The sequence below is a fragment of the Podarcis gaigeae genome, assembly GCF_964106915.1.
Source record: "Podarcis gaigeae genome assembly, chromosome: 2".
NCBI lineage: Eukaryota > Metazoa > Chordata > Lepidosauria > Squamata > Lacertidae > Podarcis > Podarcis gaigeae.
The window spans coordinates 53,058,333-53,070,962 of NC_139679.1; the positions used below are offsets into that span (position 1 = coordinate 53,058,333).

The 12,630-nt window shown below is 43.2% G+C and overlaps 1 long non-coding RNA gene across 1 annotated transcript; it reads left to right on the forward strand.

Moving 5' to 3' along the window:
* The first annotated feature begins 8,828 nt into the window (after window positions 1-8,828).
* LOC310839635 lies at window positions 8,829-12,630 on the forward strand. The gene is made up of 4 exons (XR_014561566.1): window positions 8,829-9,365; window positions 11,353-11,419; window positions 11,514-11,981; window positions 12,330-12,630. It is a non-coding gene; the product is annotated as an uncharacterized lncRNA (long non-coding RNA).

Here is a 12,630-nt window from a genome sequence, read left to right on the forward strand (position 1 = left end):
GAGGTCTCCCTCCTCCGACTGAAGTTTGGCTTGGAAGAAGCATTCTGCTGTAGCCAGTACGATAGTACGATAGGTTGTGCTGTGTGCTTGGTTGTGGGTTGTGTGTGTGCATCCGCAACAATTCCCCAGATTTGCAAATGTGGCCACAGGACCTCAAAGGCTGGCAACCTCTGAGAGGCACACAGTCTGACTTGCTAGTTAGCAGGCAGTAAACATCAGAGGAAGAGGAGCTGCATGAATTCATTCCACACAGCCGGGGTTGGCCCAAGACATTTTGGCACCTGAGGAGAACCACAAAATGGCACCCCACTCCCTGCCATGAAAGAAGGGGTGAGTGAAGATCTACATCAAGAACAAGGGCGGGAGGAGTAAATATCGACACTGGGATCTGCTGCCCCTGTGGAACCTGCCGTCTGTCTGCTTTTGTTATTTTGGTCTCTCTGAATGCGTAGAACAAAGGCAAGCATTGGAAATCTGTGGATGTGTCACAGAGAAAGATCCTAGCATATTACACCTATTGGGCATACTTTCGGAATCTGTGATGCAATGTGATGGCATATGTGACAGTGTGGGAGGAAAAGTGATGGCTGCTAAAGCAGTGCGATTAGATTACAGCTGCCTGGCAGAGATGAAGGCCAAAAGCAAAACAAAACAAAAAAAGTCCCCACCATGCTGCTATTAAATTCGGAGGCAGGAGCTGCATTTATATACTCCACAACAGCACTGGAAGATTATGAGTTACAGGGATGGGGAGAGTGTGTGGGTGAATTCAACAGGGCTTAGTTTGTTTTTTGGTTAATGTTGATATTGTTTCGTAGTTTATGAGTTCTTTAATGGTCACATAAAAATGAAATGAAATCTGCAGCATTGAACATTCCAGAAGGAGTCAGAAAGCTTACAGCAATGTGCCTGCTGTCTGAGTAGAAGTTAATTTGTGTGCGTGTACTTATGATTTCATCCCAAGTCTTAGAATATCTATCTTTTCTCTCTTAAAGCCCCAACATCTAAAGTTATAAATTACTCAGTGTTTGTTTTTAGTTGGGTATTTTCTAGCCCTGATCATAGAATCATAGAGTAGGAAGGTACCACAAGGATCATCTAGTCCAGCCCTCTGCAATGCAGAAATCTTGTCCAACATGGGGTTCAAACACACAACTCTGAGATTAAGAGTCTCATGCTCTACTGACTGAACTAATCCTCCCTTATGAGCTCAGAAGGAGAGAAAAAGAGAGAAAATATTCACAGTATGGGTACACACATATTCACACGCAAACAGTGCACACAAAAACGCACAGGAAAACTGGGGTTTTTTTGTTACTAAAAGGGGGGGGAGGTTAAAATACATAGATACTGTAACATCGATTAGTTGTATTGAAAAGTTGCTTAAAAGCAGACAAACTCTACAAATTTCTTCTTCTGATACAGAAGAAGCTCCACACTTTTGTTTGGATTTCCACTTTTGGAAATATGGCAACCCTGGGCTATGTGTATGTAGAAGATACTCTCCCTCTCTCCTCTGACAAATCCACACAAACACTATGCATTGCGCAGACTGGGGAGTGCTCTTCCTTAATCACACTGAAAAAGAAATGGAACAAATCAACCTGCCCTTGAGTGATGACTAATCTGCTGCTTCCTGCCACTGATCTCAGCTACCAGTTGACCAAGGATTGCTGTTGGCCTTGAACTTCCTTTCTGATGCAGAGGAATTGCTTTCCAGCACAGGGGTGACTCAAAAACCTAACCATGCATGCATAAGGTCCCAAATGTTGTCCCCAGCATCTCTAGGTGGGGCTGGGAGAGTTTCCTGTCTGAAACTCTGGAAAGCCTCTGCCAGTCAGTGTAGACACCACTGAACTAGATGGACCATTGGTCTGATTCTGGATAAGGCAACTTCCTTGGTTCCTATGGGATGAGCCCTCGCCCATCATTTGTACCCATCATCTGCAGGGCCAGATTTAGGTTTGATGAGGCCCTAAGTTACTGAAGGTAATGGGGCCCTTTATATGTCAGCTGTCCTTTGTCAACAGCAAATTGTCGCTGTTTTTCGCGTTGAATATATGCTATATGGTAATTTATGGAACTAATAGGTATTTGAAGCCATTTGCACATAACGAAATATGTATTTTATCAAAGTAATTGTTGAATTGAAATACAATTACGAAGAAGGATATTAATAGGGAAATACAATTAAGAAGAAGTATATTAATAGTGAAATAATTATTAAGCTCTAACTTAAAATAATTCTTTTATTCATAACAAACTTAATAATGCAAACACTTTTTTCCTTTAATTTTTTTGGGTCCCCCAAGGGCCCTAAGCTATAGTGCGTTGACCTTATACATAAATCCAGCACTGATCATCTGGTAATCAGAGGTAGACTGCTTCTCAAAATGGAGGCGCCATCAAAATTCCTAGCTACTGATGCAGCCTTGGTTTTTCACTGTCAAATGAGCTACACCACCACCACATTTCTTAAGTAATGTTTCATTCCGATTGTTTGAGTTATTGTTTTAATGTGTTGTAATTCGCTTTGAGATCCCCCCTTTAAAAATATAAAGTGGTATAGAAATTATATTAATTAATAGTAATAATAATCTGCTGCTGCTGTTCTGCTGCTCCCTGATTCCCAAGATGTAAGAGAAACTCAAATACCAAACAATAAAAAATGGGTTGGATCCAGATTTGCTCATGGTTAGATAATGCCAATTGAAATAATAATTGAAGTTTCATTGATTTCAGTCGGTCTGATTACAAATCATTCTTTAAAAACAAAAACAGGCAACAGATGATCAGCCACCTGTTGCCATGGCCCCACTCCTAGAGACCCCTCTGGGCTTAGCTGACTTGGTTGCTGGTTTCACCTGGTAGCAGAATTTTAAAATGATTTAGTTTTTGCAAGACTTTACATTGTTTCAGTTGTTTGTTTTGATTTTATTTGCTTCCCCCCACCAACTTTCTCTCTTTTGCTGCTCTTTTGTGTAGATCTCAAAACTGTTTTAAGGGTTCTGTTTCCTGGATCATTAACCGATCTTCTTACTTCTCGGAGCCCATAGATCAGTGTCAGTAGCATCATAAGACCAGGGCTGTGTAATCACTCCCTCTAACTCTGCATCCATTGTGCCTCCAGTGCTGGTTTGGGAACGGATATTGGCCACAATCCATATCTATCTTGTATATGTCCTGTCATTTCATTTGATGCACCCCCCCCAATCAGCTTCAATCTGAATTGAGAAAAAGAATGACTCAGCTGTGCTTTTAGCTGGTAATGGTGGTTGAGTATGCTACAGTGGCATGAGTTGGGCAAACAGTCTGTATTGTAACTGGGTGGCAAAAAACGATAACTTAAAATAGCTCAAAACTTACCTTGGGGGCACAAAACTTAGCGCTGAAGTGCTTCTAAAAAAGCGACTTTGCCAGGAGATACAATGCCTGTGCTTTTTCTACTCCTCTGCAGCTCAACAGTCTAGAATCCATTGCTCTTCCATCTGTCAGCCCACACTTCTGTACATGTGAGGCAGGCTGCTTCTGCATTTTCTTTGCACTATGGGCAGGTCAGATTGAAATGCTGGCTATAAAAATTCTCACTAGGTATTTTGGCAAAAGCCACCATAGCTTTGGGTCAGTTTGCAGCATCGTTTTGAGAAACACTTGTTGCTCTCATGTGGCATCAAGCGACATGTTGACTGCATTGAAAAATGGCTGCTTAAAGGTTCAGATTTTACCCATCAGGGACAACTGGTTTGATATACTTTCTCAACTATAATCACATGCTTCTGATGCGAGACCTTTGATGAGCTGAGCAACAGGACAATCACATGGTGCAGGCAGAAGAATCAGACATTATGCTAACTACATGATAGAACATGGCTGGTAGCAAATGCAGCCCTTCCTATGGTGAAATTATGTGGCTTCTTTGCAGGCTGGAGCCTTATTCTATTCATAGAATCATAGAACTGTAGAGTTGGAAGGGACCCTGAGGATTGTCTAGTCCAACCCCTGCAATTCAGGAATATGCAGCCATCCTGTTTGGGGACTGAACCTGCAACCTTGGTGTTATCAGCACCATGCTCTAACCAACTGAGCTATATTTCATCTGGCTCTTATCCCAATTTTGACATAACCGTACTGGGATCCCTAATGTGGCATCCTTGCGCATCAAATCACTCCTTATTGATGCTCACCAATGACTCTTATTCCACCTAAGTTTATTTATTTAAACTGAAGGGTTTGGGACTGTATTTTGTTGTTAGCTGGTTGGGAGGTTGCCTGCTTTGGGCGACGGGGTTCTGAGCATTACCAGGTCCCGTCCCCCCGAATAGATATTTTGTGGTGCTTATGACAGTTTATTAGATTTCCAAATGTACCCTCAGGCCCCCAAAGGTTGTTGCTGATAGTATATCTAAATCACACTTCATCCTGCAGGATCTCAGGGTGGTCTACAGCAATCAGAAGAAACACACTGTTCCCTTAACATTACAGAGGAGCAGCAATGGCTGAAAAGGAATCACAGCCAGTTCTTTGCCCCAGCACCAAGGAATGAATTTCTACAGGAACTCCACTGGCTGATTCATTTGCAAGGTTCTTTGTGTGTTCCCATGACTCACTCTTTTCCTAAAGCTTTGATTGAACGTAGCAACAAGATGCTGTGATTCAGGAGTTTTCACTTACAGTTGCATTGCATCATGGCTTTTGTAAGTTTAGCACTGTGTAAACCAGAAATGAGGAACCTTTGGGCCTCTGTATGCTGTTGAACTACAGCTCCCATCATCGCTGATCTTTAGCCATGCTGACTGGGACTGATGGGAGTTTAAGTCCAGCAAAATCTGGAGAGCCACATCTTCCCCACCCCTGGCAGAAATGCTTACAGCACAATCCTAACCATGCCTACTCAGAAGTAAGTCCTATTGAATTCAATGGGGCTTACTCCCTGGATATAGTTAGGATTGCAGCCTAAAATAATCTTGTGTGTGTACACTGTAATCTACTATATATTTTGGAAAGTTGTTTATTTTCTTGTTATGCATTTGGATAGCGCTCCAGATATAATAACCAAACTTTGCATGATGGTTCCCGAGTTCAAGGAGTAGTTTTGTTTGGATGCCATTTTGAATCAAGATCACAGACTGAACATTTAAAAACTGCACTGACCTGAACCAGTGATTTCAAAACTGCAGCAATATTTCGGTTTCTTAGAGTTCCCAAGCAACACTAGGTACAAGGGGGCTAGGACACTATATAAACAATACCTTCACAGCCCCATTGCAGACTTAAAGCCAGGCAAAAAACTAGTTCTTCTGCATTTGGATTTGTTTCTGTATTTTGTATACTTTTTGTATAATTCTCACAAACAATTTGTACATATGCCAGCTTCGATCTTTTTGTACCTGCTCCACCTTCTGTAATTTTTATTAGCAGATAGAAATGGATGTTGGAGGAAGAAAACAACCCCCTCTCAGAAGTATAGCAGCTAAAGTGACAGCTTCGTGCTTAGGCTGGCCCTGGTCTAAAAAGTATCCATTGTGATTTGGAAGAGATCAGAATAATGTTTTTTAAAATGTTTACACAGGTCTTCTTGAGTGAAAAGATGATATGGCAGAATTAGGTAAGATGCCAGGAGGTAATGTATGAAGAGGTTAAAAGATTGTGAGAATACAAAGGAGAAAATGATAAACTTGCGCCAAAGGTATTTGAAGCCATATGAACCATGTAACCTTTTTGGTACACCTCTTCAGTTGAAAAGGGCCTCATTCCCCACAAAGAGCTCCAGTTCCAGAGTTCCCTGGGAAGAAGGTTTGACCAATAAACCACTCTGGAAACTGTAGCTCTGTGAGGGGAATAGGAGTCTTAGAATCACAGAATCGTAGAGTTGAAAGGTACCCCAAGGGTCATTTAGTCCAACCCCCTGAATTGCAGCAATATCAGCTAAAGCATACATGTCAAATGGCCATCCAACGTCTGCTTAAAAACCTCTGAGGAAGGAGAGTCCACAACCTCCTGAGGGAGACCATTCCACTGTTGAACAGCTCTTACTGTCAGAAGGTTCTTCCTGATGTTTAGTCAGAATCTTCTTTCTTGTAACTTGAAGCTATTGGTTTGAGCCCTACCCTCCAGAGCAGTAGAAGACAAGCTTGTCTTCTAGCAGCTCTCAGCACTGGCACTGAATTGGGGGCTTGCATACTCACAGCCAGGTGGTGTGTGCTTCCTTTAAGAATCCTCTGGCTTTCCCCCTCTGTGGGAAACTGTGAGGGCTGTTTCCAGCATAATGCTTGGAACTCATGGATAGACTTTTATAAAAAAACGATCACACAAGCTCTTCAGTTTGAGATATTACATGGGGATTAGCAGCTTTCTCAGCTGATTGGCCAAACGCAGACAATGTGCTGGGGGGAAAAACCAATATAAGAGAGCTTTGCCTTGCTACTTCTTGTTTGCTTCCAGTAGAGTATTATGTGGTGTGGTGGTGCCTTCATGTGGAAACTGGAGGGATATGCAAGACAAGAATCTGCGGGAAAGAACTAAGGCAGAGGCACAGAACTTTAAAAATATATAATGTGCAATTTTCTCATGAGATACGAGCTCCACAACTAATTCACCTTGGCAACAACATATCTGGGATTATATTATTCAGCATGCTGGAAATTGCGAGCCCCCACACTAAACCCTGTCCCTGGCACCCACCACCCAGAAATGATAAAATGGAAATAATGTATGGGTTTAAAATTAGGCCACCACTTTATTAAATTCAGGTGTAGGAACCTTGGCTTAGGCCTTGGAAGGTATCCCTCTCATACTCAACAGGGGCTGAGGATGCGCAGGTCAGTCAGGTGTTCTGGGAGGGGACTGTAAAGCATGAACGTACACAGCATGCCCTCCCAGTTCACCAAAGCCAGGAGTCTGACTTATATGCTGCTGCTATAGGGCCAGTGACTCCCACAATCAACCCTTTAAAGGGCCCTGCAAATGCTGCCGAATGGGGGTGCATCAATATGCTGCCCCTGACTCACAGATAGACTACAGTGGTACCTTGGTTTACGAACTTAATCTGTTCTGGAAGTCCGTTCTTAAACCAAAGCATTCTTAAACCAAGGCATGCTTTCCCATAGCAGCGGGGGACTCAATTTACAAATGGAACATACTCAACAGGAACCGAAACATGTTCTGATTCCAAGGCAAAGTTCGCAAACCAGGTTTGCAGCATTCTTAATCAAAGTTGTTCATAAACTAAGCTGTTCTTAAACCAACTGTATAGACTACCAACCAAGGTCTAAAACTGCCACCCGAGACCCCAACTGGGGTTTCGCCGCCAAGATACCTACAGGTGAACATCCTCTCCTTCAGAGAAGGACTACACCCTGCCACCCACCAGTCCCTAAGGCCCTGGCACACATCGCTCAACCAAAGGTTGTTGCCATTGGGGGTCAAATGTACTCCAAAGGAGTTAGTTATCAGGAGAATTGTATACTAAGTTCATATATATCACATGTCAGGAGGTCTTGTGATGGACGCCTTGGCTCCATCAGGACCTGGCAGGTTTGGCAGCTTCAGATGAACCAAGAGGAGGAAGACAAAGGAGCAGATGGAGGGCTGAAAGGCTGGCACCCAAGGGTGTAGGAAAGAGGTCCTCTGCTTGTGACTCTGTATGACAGGGAGAGAGAGAGAGAAGCAGATTTCCTGGCTTTCTCTTCTACCCCTCCAGTGGAGTACAGAGCCTCATCAGGGAGCAGAGAAGACTTCAGCAAGCCAGAGAGAGGGGCTCATGGTAGTGGTGGAGGAGCTGGAGGCAGAAGGGCAGGACAGTATTGTCACTGAAAGTCAGGCACTTCCTTGATGGGTGTGAGATCAAACACAACTGCCCAGATGTAGCAGACATGAGTGCGTGCAGCAGATTTACAGGGTGAGAGAGTCCCACAAGTGAGCTCTCCCTGCCTCACCTTTAAAAGCTTAGCAGGAGGGGTATGTCAACTGTTGGGACATCTTTAAGGCTTCCATTCACTTATGCATTTCTTGCTTTGGTCATGGAACCTTGACTTCTGGATCATGTGCTTGTTATCTGCCACTTAGTGTGGGAAGCGATTTGTCTGTTGGTTGGTTTGTTCTCTGTGTGTTTGGAAGCCTTTTGAGATATCATCAGAAAGCTTGGCATGAGGGTTCCTGAGGTGGGGGAAAGCACTCTTCATCAACATTTGGATGCCAGCTGCCATTTTGAATCACAATTGCAGACTAAAATGTGACTTTTTAAAATGAAGGCTGTTTCCAGAATGGGTTCATTGGTTCATTCATATCTGATTTGTCAGTGTGTGAAATAGGCATGTGAGGCATATGTCTTACACTTTTCACAGGTATTCCACTGTTTCCCATGCACACCAGGGGTGGTCCATGCGGTGTATTTTAGCCCCTTCCCTCATTAACTACTCCTCTGACTTTCACCACCTTTTCCTGTTGTGGGCATGCATTCAGGTATTTCTGTTCCTCTGAGTGCACTCCTTTAAATCCACTCCATACAGGAAGAGAGCATAAGAGCAAAAGCTACCAGCCTTTTGTTATCATGTTCTACAATGAACACAATGGAGGCTTGTGCTTTGGGTGCGTGTGTGTGCAGGGAGAAGTCAACATCCATTTTAAACTGAATAATAATACTAATAGTACTAACAGCACACATATATTATGCAAGACTCTTATTTAACAACACTGGAGTTCTGATTAAAAAAAGGTTGTGATGGACACACCCTGGGTCAGCCTCCTAGTGACCCAGCAACCAATCAGAGCCGGTTAGAATGCAGCTAATCAGAAGGGGCTGGTAAGTCAAAAAATTGGAACTTTACAGTTAAACTGTCAGACAGGAATCAATTGGGGTTGGAAAAGTGCCTAGTTAGGGACCTGGGAGAGATAGGGATTGGGGTTGGATATGCAAGGCAACCTGGTTTAATTCCCCGAGAGAAAGTAAGAATACTAGAAGGGCCTCAGAGAGCATTGCCGGTGTAGTAATATTTATAGCTAGTGTGGAAATAGTCCATCCTGAGACAAGTTTTAAATAAGAGTACTGAATAAGGTTTTATAGTTTTCTGTAAAGTATGTTTGTCTGAAGCTAAGAAGTGTGCCTCTCATGCATAACCTCACTGAGTGCAATTAAATAAAAAGTCTACGTTTGTTTCAGAAGTGCCTCCTCATATTTCAAACCACTTGGTGAGGAATAAGTGGACACAGGGCATCCTTCACACAAGTAAAACACTGGTTGCAGTATAATAAAGAAATGATACCACAAACAGTTTCTAACAAGGAGAGTTGAAACTTTTGAACACCCAGAAAATCCAGCTCCCATCTTCCGTGAGGGAGTCTGTCACAGAGGTCTTGCCAAGACATTGGTATTGAGTGCAGCGGGTGGAGGGAGGCCATATTTATGTACTTTTATTAAAGTCTCCAAGTAATTTCCACATGTGTTGAGATCTGGAGAAAAGAGCCCCTTCAAATAGTTTCTTCAAACGGGGGTTGTTAAAGTCCTTGAAATCTCACTTTGATGGCTGTCTTTTTTATCATCAAGCTATATGGAAATTTTGTGAAATGCCTAAATAACTTAATAAATTATCTTCCTTGATTGCTTCCAGATGGAGATTGTCTGCTCTATGCTGCATTTCTGCGATCCCAATACACATCACGTTTACTGGGCCTTGCTACTATTGTAGGATACAAAGGTGATTAACAGATTTGTAACAAATGCATGCAGACTCTTCTCCCATTCCTCTTTGTTCTGGAGCTAAGTTTAAAATATTGAAAAGAACGTCAGCCTTAAGTTTTCATCTTAAGCATAATCTTAAGGAAGTAATCAGCTGAACTCGGTGAGATGTAAATTGTGGATGGACATGTTCAGATAGAACAGGCTACTTGCGCCCAAGTGCTTGCAGTGATCTGGTCATATGGATGCTTCAGCATCAGGTTGGATGTGAGGGCGATCTGGCTGCGACATCTGTCACCCCATTGATCGCCAGCATTGATTCAGCTGATCTGGCTGGCTAGGCGGGTGTCCCCTTCCTCCCTAACCGCTCCATGTGCGTCCCTCCTGAAGCTGCGCGCTCGGTGGAAGAGGACGACCATCCCAGATAGGAGTGTACCGTTCTTCGGTCAAGGGTATACGATAGCTTCAGCATCAGGCAGGGTGGCTACTTGCACATCACCAAAAAAGAAGAAACACATAAACAAAAGAGGACGAAAGAGGACACAGATTTGCATAAAATTAGGATGTGCTAATTTATATACATGATGCAAATTTAGAAATAGTTACTATAATTTAAATAGAAATACAATACATCTCAGCATTGTGGGGAAGACAGTAGTCAGGTGACCTGTGCACCTGCTCAGTCTGCTGTCCAGGTACAAACTGTGGATAGTAAATTTCATGGCTTCTCCATCTTTAAATCAGAGTTGGACTGCTGAGCCCTTCAGACAGGGGGCATTCTCAAACAGGGCTGATGTCTGATGGCCCTTCGGAGAGAGGAGTGTCCTCTGCAAAGTAGGACACACGGCCACCCTGTTGTCTTGTTAAACTGCTTTGTATTTGCCTTTCACTTTAAAAATAAAGTGCATGTTACAATAATGTCACTTTCCGGTTGGCACTCTAGTTCAATAGGTGCTGATCTCTAAACGGCAGCAAGATGGCGATGGAGAATAAGGAAACAGAGGATACATGTCGGAAAAAGAAGGGCCTGAGCTATAGCTGCCCTATAACAAAGCCTCTTGCCCAGGGAGCCTCAAATGAAATTACTGCACTACACAAGTCTAAGGGTCAAATGACATATGATATGTGATCACTCAACCTCCTGCAGTTTTTTTTAAAAGGTTAATAGCAGGCACCTTTTTGAAATTAGAACCAGTTCACACAGCGCCTTGGGCTTGTGGCAAACCTGCCCATTTTCATTCTGAGGGCAAAGAGTGCTTATGATAAACCAGTTCTGTGAATGGCTCTTAATAATAACAACAGGCTATTAGCTATGATCGTCCAATGGAATCCGCTGAGGGCCAGGTGCCAGAGGACAAACAATGGGGAAGACTGATGTCTTCACACCCCACTTATGGGCTTCCAAGAAGCATTTGAGTGATGGCTTCTGGAAGCAAGGTTCTGAAACAGATGGATCCTGGGTGTCTGATCCAATTGGGCTTGTTTTCTGTTTTGAGACTAAAAGTTCCCATATCACTTAAACCCTCACAGCAGGAGCATAACTGAAAAACTGGGATCTGAAATTCATGATGAGCCACCCACATGCCCAGTTCACCACAAGCACATTTTGTACCTGGGGCAAGTGGGGGCAGTGTGTGATTCTTGCCCCAACGACTACTGTATGTCCATTGCTGTTTCAGGCACTATGTGGCAATGTGCGTGTTTCAAGCACCTACTGGACACTGCCTTAAAAATAAACAATTGTGAGTATTGCAGCCCACCTAAAAATAAAACCTGCACTACACCATATTCATATGAAAAGTTTCTAAAAGCTGTTAATTTGTTTGTTTATTTTTTACAGACTGTTTATGAATTACCACCCTGGCATGAAAACGAACCTATCCCCCCACCCCCTTTTTAAGGCAAGTGAATGCAAGATGTTTCTGTAGCAATGGCTCACAAACATTTGCTTTGAAAGTGTTTAGCTCTATTTATATTATTTTAAAAGTGAAGCTGGAATGCATACACCCTGGTATTTTAAAGGATGAATTGCTCTTCTCCATTAGTTACTTGAGAACCAGATATTGCATGGCTCAAGGCTAGGAGGCCTATAGTACTAATAATAAAATCCTGTGGTGGTGGTAGATATAATAGAATCATAAAGTTGGAAGGGACCCAATGGACCATCTAGTCCAACCCCCTGCAATGCAGGAATATGCAGCTGACCCATACAAGGATTGAACCTGCAACCTTGCTGTTATCAGCACCATGCTCTAACCAACTGAGCTATCCAGGCAGTGTTAGTATGTTTGTATCACCTGTTGTTGTTGTTGTTTAGTCGTTTAGTCGTGTCCGACTCTTCGTGACCCCATGGACCAGAGAACGCCAGGCACCTCTGTCCTCCACTGCCTCCCGCAGTTTGGTCAAACTCATGCTGGTAACCTCGAAAACACTATCCAACCATCTCGTCCTCTGCCGTCCCCTTCTCCTTGTGCCCTCCATCTTTCCCAGCATCAGGGTCTTCTCCAGGGAGTCTTCTCTTCTCATGAGGTGGCCAAAGTACTGGAGCCTCAGCTTCACAATCTGTCCTTCCAGTGAGCACTCAGGGTTGATTTCCTTCAGTATGGAGAGGTTTGATCTTCTTGCAGTCCATGGGACTCTCAAGAGTCTCCTCCAGCACATTCTCAGAGCACTGATAACAGCTTCTAGGAACTGGAATCCAAGAAGATAACTAGGTTCCCACAAGAGCCTGCCTCTTCAGTGATAGTTAGCAGCCCCACTGTTATCTTTCATCTGGATGGAGAACCTTATCATTAGGTGTTCTTGGGAAATGAAGATAATACCAGTCATACAATATATCAAAGGTTTTGGCATTCCACTGGTCAAATTCTTTATTTGCTGCCTCCCATGCTTTATAAATTCCATTTCTTTCATTTTCATCAGTGCTGCTATCAGATGTGATGTCGGCTGCTATTGGT